Here is an 8950-nt window from a genome sequence, read left to right as displayed (position 1 = left end):
CTAACCGTTTTCTCACCTACCTGGGCCACTGGGTTGTTCGTGGTCGAATGGGTAGTGCATCAGGCTGCTATGTTGAGGAAACGGGGTTGAAACCCATGGACCAACTTAGGTCCGATCAACTGGGTAATGCTGACACATTACCGTCGACAGTCATCGTGAGATTGGTTCTGCCGAGATTTTTGATATATTGAATTTGATACCTAAAAGCTCTGATTTAGGCACTGGAAACCCAATGCAGAACCTGGAGGGAGCTTCCAGTTGTAGTTGGTTATGCAAATCAATTACTAATTAATTACCATATTAGTCACTTTTTAATGAGTTATGAATTCCACTGTTTTCTTCGTACCAATATAATCTCCATGCCAGAAATAAATCTGAATAAGATTTTTTTTAATTGTCCTTGATGTGGCATAAGTTTGCGCGTCGTGTGGTGGAATTGGCTTCGCCCTAAGCTACCGCATAGACTCGTGTAAGGGCCCCACCCGTGCAAGGAACGCACCCCCAACTTGGCAGCCCAAAATTTCGAGAAAAGAAATTTTCAACGGAGAAGCAATCGCGTTTGTTGCCCCCGAAGCCACGCGCGCGCATCGGCGAATTTTTGCGTGCTGCGTACTGCCACGTGCTGCTATTAGATGACGAGAGCTGTGCATTGACCTTAAAAAGGGGGCTTTAATTGACCTCCGAGGCGATGGAACATCCGGGGACCCCACAAGTCGCCAGCTGCGCCGGCAAAGGTTCGGTCCCATGTAAGGGCTGCACCTCACAAGTGCAGCCCTTCCATGAGTCTATACGCTATGCGCAAATCAATAGGAAACTATTTGTATATCAATACGACAATCGTAAACGAGAGCTAAAAGGCCAGACATTTTATAATAAAATCGTAAAAGTTGGCAGGTATGTAATAGGGTAGCTAAAGGAGAAGGCCCGCTGCTGCAAAGCTTTGTGTGTGTGAACAGGTGCATCAAAATCAATTGAGCAGAAGACAACAGAGGCATAAAAGTTTCTGCCCCCACTTTCAGGCAATAAAGATTCCTGCTATTCTTGTGAACAATTTTGAGAGGCGTCGACGGGAAAGCTAGGAAGCCTTATAGTGCATGCTTGACAGTGCTCTCAAAAAACAGCCGCGCAGACTAATGCGCATTCTCTTAAGATGAGGAACAGGAAAGAAATTATCTCGTTTACTATAGTATTTATATTAAAATAGACAAACTAGTACTACTCTAGTAAGACGGGCAAATTTAGTGTAATTCGCAGGCCCGTCACATAGAAAGGTTTAGCGACACTTGCTGTGGAGTGCACTTGCCAGCGAGTGTGTTAGACGAACTCACTTCGCTGTGCACACAGAAATGTGTAGCCACAATAGGAGTGCTTCAAGGATAAACAAACTACCCGATGCAGAGTCGTCACTAATTCTAAGGCCTTTTTTTTATTGCGTGTGTGAATTAAAATGTTACGAGCATCCCCGTAACATCAGCGAAGCCAAAGCAGGCTTGAAACATTCATTTTTGGCATCCATCGAGCCCTCCACGGATTCAGCCATTTTAACTGCCAGGATTTTGGATATGTTTCTTAACTGCATTTGCTCAGAAACGAATAGATGTGTTAAAAAGATTACACTATTTCTATATTTTATTGCAAAGGTTCTTGTAAATATGCATTTTTTCCACATAGTTAATTGAGTAACCCTTTCCTGAATAACCCTTCCTTTTTCCGTCTAGCACCCCGCCGCCAAAGTGACACCCAACGAGCCAAGTGCACTGGCTCAAAGTGTCACTAATGGGCTATATATATTTTTTTTATTTCTTTCTTTACTTTGCTCTTCTGAGCCTTTGGCAAATGCAAGACTTGTCACAGATAGCAAAGCTGTGCCGATTCGCATATCTGCTCCTAGAAAACAGAGCACAAAGCGCTGTCAAACTCTGCCAAATTACACTTCCCAAAGTGTTGATTGATTGATTGATTGATTGATTGATTGATTGATTGATTGATTGATTGATTGATTGATTGATTGGTTGATTGATTGATTGATTGATTGATTGATTGATTGATTGATTGATTGATTGATTGATTGATTGAAGCCTAAGGACGCGGTAGGGACATTTCAGCGGCTCTCGGCCCATCTGGCATGGTCCCGCACGTACGAGCAGTGTCGCGCTTACCCGCCTCGGTGCCCTGGTCATCTTCGTTCTCGCCGGACACCTTCGGCTTCTTGGGCTCTCTCTCTCCGTCCGTCTCGTCTGCAGACTGTTTGTTGTTGCTCTCGGCGTATTTTCTGTCGGTGTCCTTGCTGTCGTCCTTCTTGTCGGTGTTCTTGTCCTCAGTGTCCTTTCTGACGGTGTCATCGTTGTCAGTGTCCTTGCTATCGGTTTCGTCGCTCTCCTTGGCTGCCTCGCTTGCTGCGAGACGGAATCGAATCGCAGCTCCAGTGAAGTGAAAGCGAACGTCACTATTTATTTATTTATTTATTATTTATTTATTTATTTATTTATTTATTTATTTATTTATTTATTTATTTATTTATTTATTGGCTGACTGTTTGGTCGATCAAATGATTGATCAACGGATCCATCAATCGTTTCACTAAGGAATTAGCAGCTAACAACTGAATTCGTCATTTCATCGATTGCTTGATTCATAGTGTGTATTTCATTGAATAATTGATTTAACGTTTGTCTCGCTCGGTCAATTATTTAGGCAGTACGGGCAGCAACTTGACCTTACACTATAGTGAACGTGATGTGTGCCCTACTCCGGGGCTTGACTTTTCACGGTGCGCTATCCGCGAACGCTACAATGACGCTCGAGCACGGGGAATCTTTGAGGCTGCTGCTATCGCAAGGAATGGTGCGTCTTGCGTCAGCACTCCGTCTTTGGCCTTGTCTGAGGCAGAACTAACGTATCTTAACAACCGCAGTAATTCGGGGGAAATCTAATCGGTGTCTCACTCTTCTCGGCCATGTCCTGTGATGTACATTTCTTTTTCTTTAGGCATATATTTGTGTTTCTTTCTGAATAAAGAATTCAGTCGTCAGTCAACACTGGTGTCTGTTTCCCTTCTTGTCTTTCGTGGTTTTTTGTTTGTTTGTTTGTTTGTTTGTTTTTTGTTTGTTCTTGTTTTTTTTTTTTTTTTTGCGCTGTTCCCCTGTCGAGTATGTACCGACTAGCCCAAGCCTCTACGGTGTTGCAAGTTATTATAGTTTTCCGTGATAAATAATTAAGTGATACTGCGGTGGCGGGGCGGAATGCAGGTTCCACTGACTCGCTCTGTCCTTAGCGTGGCGTCACAGAGATTAGCGCTGCTTTGTTGTTGTTGCTCACTCTCGGCTTTCCCGTCGTCTTCGCTCTCGCCGGCGACCCTTCGCTTCTTGGGCTCCCTCTCGCCGCTCAGTGCGTCCGCCTTGCTTGCCGGTTTGTCGCTGTTGTCGTTGCTCCGCTTGGGGGGTGGGCCGGCTGCAAGGTGTAATCGATGCGCCACCGCCAGCGGGTCGGTCGCGTGAAAGCGAACCTGACTGAGTGATCCGACCGACCGAGGCTGCTATTCCGAACACTGTCAAAATCCGCCATATTGTCAAGTTCGCCATCTTGCCGTCGATGATTGGCTCGCGGGACTGCCACGGCCTCTCTCTCTCTCTCTGGTTGGCTCAAAACGCCGAAGTGGGCGGAATTGAGTGTACAGAATAGCTCCCCGAGACGAATTCTGATCGACACGACACGCCTGGCCCAACCCTACCGACTGACTTACGAACTGACCGATTGAGGGACTCCCTAACTGACTGACTGACTGACAGGTTAATTGACTTACTGAATGATTGGCACACTGTCAACCGGTTTGTAACCATAAGGGTGCTTTCTGTCCCTGACTCACACCCTTATACCCCTTACGGGTGTGAAGGAGTGAGTTCTAGACCAATTTGCACCATTAAGGGCGTAAAACGGTTTGGTTTACATGGCAGATTGACTCTCTGACTGACCATGCACTTGACTTGCTGGCTCACTAACAGAGTTATTGAATAATGGATTCAAGGCCCCAAAAATTACGCATGGGCAATGACAGACACTGCAGTGGGAGGAGCTATGGATTGCGCACCCAATGAACAATACACGAGTGATATTGCTTTTCCTCCCCTATCGGAATAGAGCCTCCCCGAGCGGGATTCGAACCCGTTACCTCGCGCTTAGCAGTAGAACGCTATAACCGGCAAGCCACAGCGCCTGACGGAACATCAGTCTCTGATCGCCTCGAGTTGCGCGTGAATCTTCTTTATTTCGTAAAGTCTATGAATTGCCGTTCGCTATAGGTCAAACACATCTTTATTCATCTGAAAATTTCTGTATCGTGACTCAGGTCCCTTCTGTGGCTACAATGGCCTACACTTGCACAACTACGAGACGCTCCGAGGTCTCCTGTACGCGGCACCGACGACTTCAATGCAACGCCGCCGCGTTCATTGTATTTTTCGAAAATTTCGGCATTTCGCGAGAAATGTTTCGCAAAAGTTGTGAGGTTTATAAAGTCTTTGCATTCCCTCGCACGTAATGTAAACACTTTTCATCGACGAAGACTTAACTAGCCCTTGTTAACATATGCCTCCAAAACCCATGCGCCGCCCGATCGCCGAGGTCATCATACAAACAAGTACGCGTATTATATAGACTATATTATAGTAAATCATTTAGGTCGCTCTGCGAAGTGCCAGTATTTTTCTCGGGTTTAGTGGGCTCGGACTTGCATTTTATGCAAAAAAGACAAGCCAAGAATGCGATGTCAACACTCATTTAAAGGGCCCCTCACAAGGCCACAGAGCAAATTTCAGTTATACTCTGGAATTTGTTACGTGCCTTCTGGGTAGCGTTCTACCACGATAATCTGTTCAAATTGGTTCATTATTACCAGAGATGGAAATATTTGTCGCAAACTCATTTCAGAAGGCGAGCTTCACTGCCGACATCGACACACTCACCACTTTCCCCCGTCTAGCCTTCGGAAGACTTCAGGTAGTCCGCGAGCTGTTGCGTTTGTTTCGTTTCGCTCTGCGCACGTTCTTTCGAGCTGCGCACTAGAACGCCTGCGCTGTTGTGTGGCTTCTTCTGCGAAATGGATCCTGCAGTGCGCGAATGTCTGGAGACACAGGCCCGGCTCATGGTTCCTTACCGCATGGAGGATATTGCAACATCCCTACGGGCCCCAGACAAGCAGTACGATAAATCATTGCCACATGAACACTGAGGCAGACGCGATCGGATGAAATAGCACGATCGCGCGCTGAAAGATAGTCGAAAGTGTCGTAGTTTCGCTCTCAGCGCGCGCGACATGCACGACGTGGGAACAAGCAGACGAAACGGAAGTAGATCACTCTTGCTACGCACGAAGTAAACCAAAGACACGCAAACATGCAGTTTGAATGTTTTATTATTTCTCTAAACTTTACTTCGTCTATTGAAGCAACAGATCAAACAAATAACTGATGTTGCCTCGAATAATTCTCGAAGTCACGTGTCACTGTGAGTGACGTCACAGCACTGTCATTTACGTAGGCGCAGTTGTGCGACTGACGTCGACTACGTAAACGTAGCGCGGCGCTTAGCGGTGTAATATTGTGCAGACACGATCGTTCTCGCACATTGTGTGCACTGCGCTTGTCAGCTCAAAATGACCTGACCTGGTGAGGGGGCCCGTTAAAAATAACGCGATTTTCGTGTGCCGTTCCTTCGCGTATATACTCGATAAAAGGCTCGGTCGCTCCCACCTTGCTCTTGTTCCGGAGCCGTCCCCCGGGTGCCCTCGCCCTTCTCATCCGTGCTGAGCAGCCTGAGCACCTTGGCCTCACTCTGGCCGCTTTCGTCGCCCTCTGCCGGTCGTTTCCGATGTTCCCGGTCGTCATCATCACTGCTGCTCCGCTTGGCGGCCATGCCCCAACCGCTGCACTGGGACAAAGGAAGGGACAAAGGAAGGGACAAAGTCAATGGATTCTCAAAACCTTTTCTTTTTGTTCGTATAAAAAATGTCGCAGTTTCGCCCGAAAGGCGAAGCATGAATTGCGATAGCAAACTAGTAGACTAGTAAACTAATAGCAAACTAGTAGCTATTCGGAGTAGGGATAGTAGTTTTATCGGCTGCATAAACTTGGACACATTTGGACTAACTGAATTAACAAGCATGGTGTCAGCGCGCACAAGCAAATATGAATAGATCACACCGAATGACCGCAGACAACGACTGTCAAAACGCTGGCAGCAAGCGCAGCCGCCGCAGCGGGCGAATTGTTCGCGCGGTCAATCCCTTCAACGGAAACTGAGCGGCGAATGCACAGCGCATACAAAAGCCAGAGCCGTGTGGAGATAAGAGACGGTGCGGGCGACCGCCAGCGCCGGGAAAAGTGCAGAGGAGTTGTGCAGAGAAGTTGTTGGCAGAGGAGAAGCTGCCCCCCCTCCCTCCCGCGCTGCCTTCCCGCTTTCTTGCTTTCGCGTGGGAGATTGAGTGGCCAGTTCCCCTTGCACCCGGTTGTAAGATAAGCCTTTCGTGAAGCAGCACAGCGTCGCCCCGCCTCCTCCCTCCCTCCCTCCCTCCCATACCCCCACGGCCTTTCGCGCGACGGTCGCGTTTGCTTTCCGCCGTGCGTTCGCTCTCCGTGATAGCGCACGTCCTCCGCGCGATTTCACTCGCGCATACGGCGCGCGGCGACGGTTTTATCGCCATTGGAATCTATACGGAACCTCACGGCGACGGCGACGACGACGGCAGCCATCCGGTTGAAGTGTCCATATAATTGCTATCGCAATAAAAAGATTTGTCCACGGCTGACCGCCTCAAATCAGCCAATTTGTAGGGGGTTAGCAGTTTCGACTTCGACAACTCGTATCCGAACCCTTGCGGATTTCCGCCTAAACTGATCTGCTATTTGTCGCTGTCTCAGTGTCTCGATTTGTCAGTTAATTCGGCCTCGCTCTGCGAAATCTCGTGGCTAGCTCAGATGGTAGGGCGATCCTCCCGGGGAGGCGTGTTGGACCCAGGTTCGAACTCCGAATCGGGACGTGGGTGTGCGTGTCACAGGCTACAAATCGCCAGCCAGTCTGTAACCCTGCGTTCACGCGCGTGGGCGATGGAAAGACGGTGGTCCCAGTTTCGATCCCTGGCCTGGGACGAATTTTACTGTCACTGCGAAAATTTATTTCTGAGGTAACAAACAGTACGTAGGTTTTCTTGTAGCAGAATCCTGTGACTCTCTGGTGGATGACACTCTTCTCCTTTAATTGAACTTCCTCCCTTTTGCCGGTTTACGTGGCACTGCTGATGTAAATGCGTCAGCTACAGCAGTGGCGCACCGACGGGGGGGGATTCGGGGGTTGTAACCCCCCCCCCCCCTGAGGCCGCCTTAAGCCCCCCTTTTGTTTAACCCCTTTTCTTTGCTTACGCATTTGAGTACTGCAACTAAGATGTAAGACGCGCAACCGTCTGCACACTCGCAAAAAGCGCATTTTTTTTTACAATTTCCCGTGAAGAAATCGAAATTAGTGGTGTTTAGATGGTATTGGCAAACTATCAACCCCCCCCTGGCAGAGATCCTGGGTGCGCTACTGAGCTACAGCACTCATTGACGTATAGTAACTACGTTACTTTTTTTACGAGGACACTCGTGTAACACAAAATGCACATTGTAACACAAATTTTGCTTGGACTATTTGGTTAGTTTTTTTAAGTATATATACACGGCAGTGCGTCAAAAAACACGGACGAGAAAGGGACTCGTAAACAGGACAGGCGCAGACTTCCAACTATATTTCAGAAATTAAAAACAGGCGCCATATAAGCGTACGTCTATCTGACATGTGCCACTCGAATGCCGATAAAGGCGGAGGGAAAACGTAATCACGGCTATGGATAAACCATATCTCAAACCTGACGGCATCTGCGAAACCACGTATATACCTTGCGGTTGATCAAACTGTCACAAGGTGTCGCTACCAGCCTCTGCCATTAGCGGACGCCATTTATGGACGTGTGGACAATGAACCCCAAGGTTGATCCGCGCTCGTCCACCTCATGGTGAACGGGAACGTACGCTTATTCTTGGTAGGTCACCGACGAGATTTTTCGGTAGATTTAATCGCAATGACATCGTGGTGATAGCCATTGTTTTGAAACATGAGCAACAGCGAAGTGCCGTCTTTCCTGTTTAGTCTGGTTCTGTGACCGCTCTCGCAAAAAGAGGACGACGGCTCATGACAGGCGACCATGACGTCACGCGCAAACTACAGCATGCTGGTGTTGAGCACGCGTGCTTTTTCGTCGGGTTTTCAATGGGTATTTCGTGTTTTATATCAGTGTTATCGAAAGGGCGCGCACGCCAGCTTCAAGCAGTTGCCCCAAACGATTCAATTTCGCGCCGCCAATCTACAGACAAGCACGCGCTCGGAATATCATGATGTTGCTCAGAAGAGCCTGCACAACCTGTTGGCCATATCGTTACTGGATAGGCACAATATGGAGTGGTTGCTACGTGGAGGACATGCGTCAGTTGCTACCGCATTTCCAACACCGCTCCGATCCCATGCCAGTAATGGAAGCGGCATTTTACTTCTTGCAGCAGATTTCGGAGCCGAAAAAATTCCGCTTTGGATCAGTCATAAGTGTTTTCGGAGCAGCTATTAGTGTTTTCGGAGCAGGTGGCAAAATATTCCATACGACCATCACCGAAGCGTCTCATAAATATTAATATTTGTTATGAAACATATTGCACATAATCAACGCACATTTCAAGAAATGAACAATTAAGATGCATGGTTATCGAATGCGCAGTAAAATGAGCTTATATTTAAAATACCAGTACTTGTGGCAGAAATGAGATCAAACCGGTAAAGCTGAGCACCACATTATAAAAGTAACCACAATTCTATATAACCGTTGCCAAAGTAGCAGTTGATAATCGGTATGGAATAGAAGTAATTTCAG

Source organism: Dermacentor silvarum, chromosome 5, assembly GCF_013339745.2.
Source record: "Dermacentor silvarum isolate Dsil-2018 chromosome 5, BIME_Dsil_1.4, whole genome shotgun sequence".
Lineage (NCBI taxonomy): Eukaryota > Metazoa > Arthropoda > Arachnida > Ixodida > Ixodidae > Dermacentor > Dermacentor silvarum.
The sequence above is the reverse complement of the archived record's forward strand: the minus strand, read 5'-3'. Positions refer to the sequence as shown.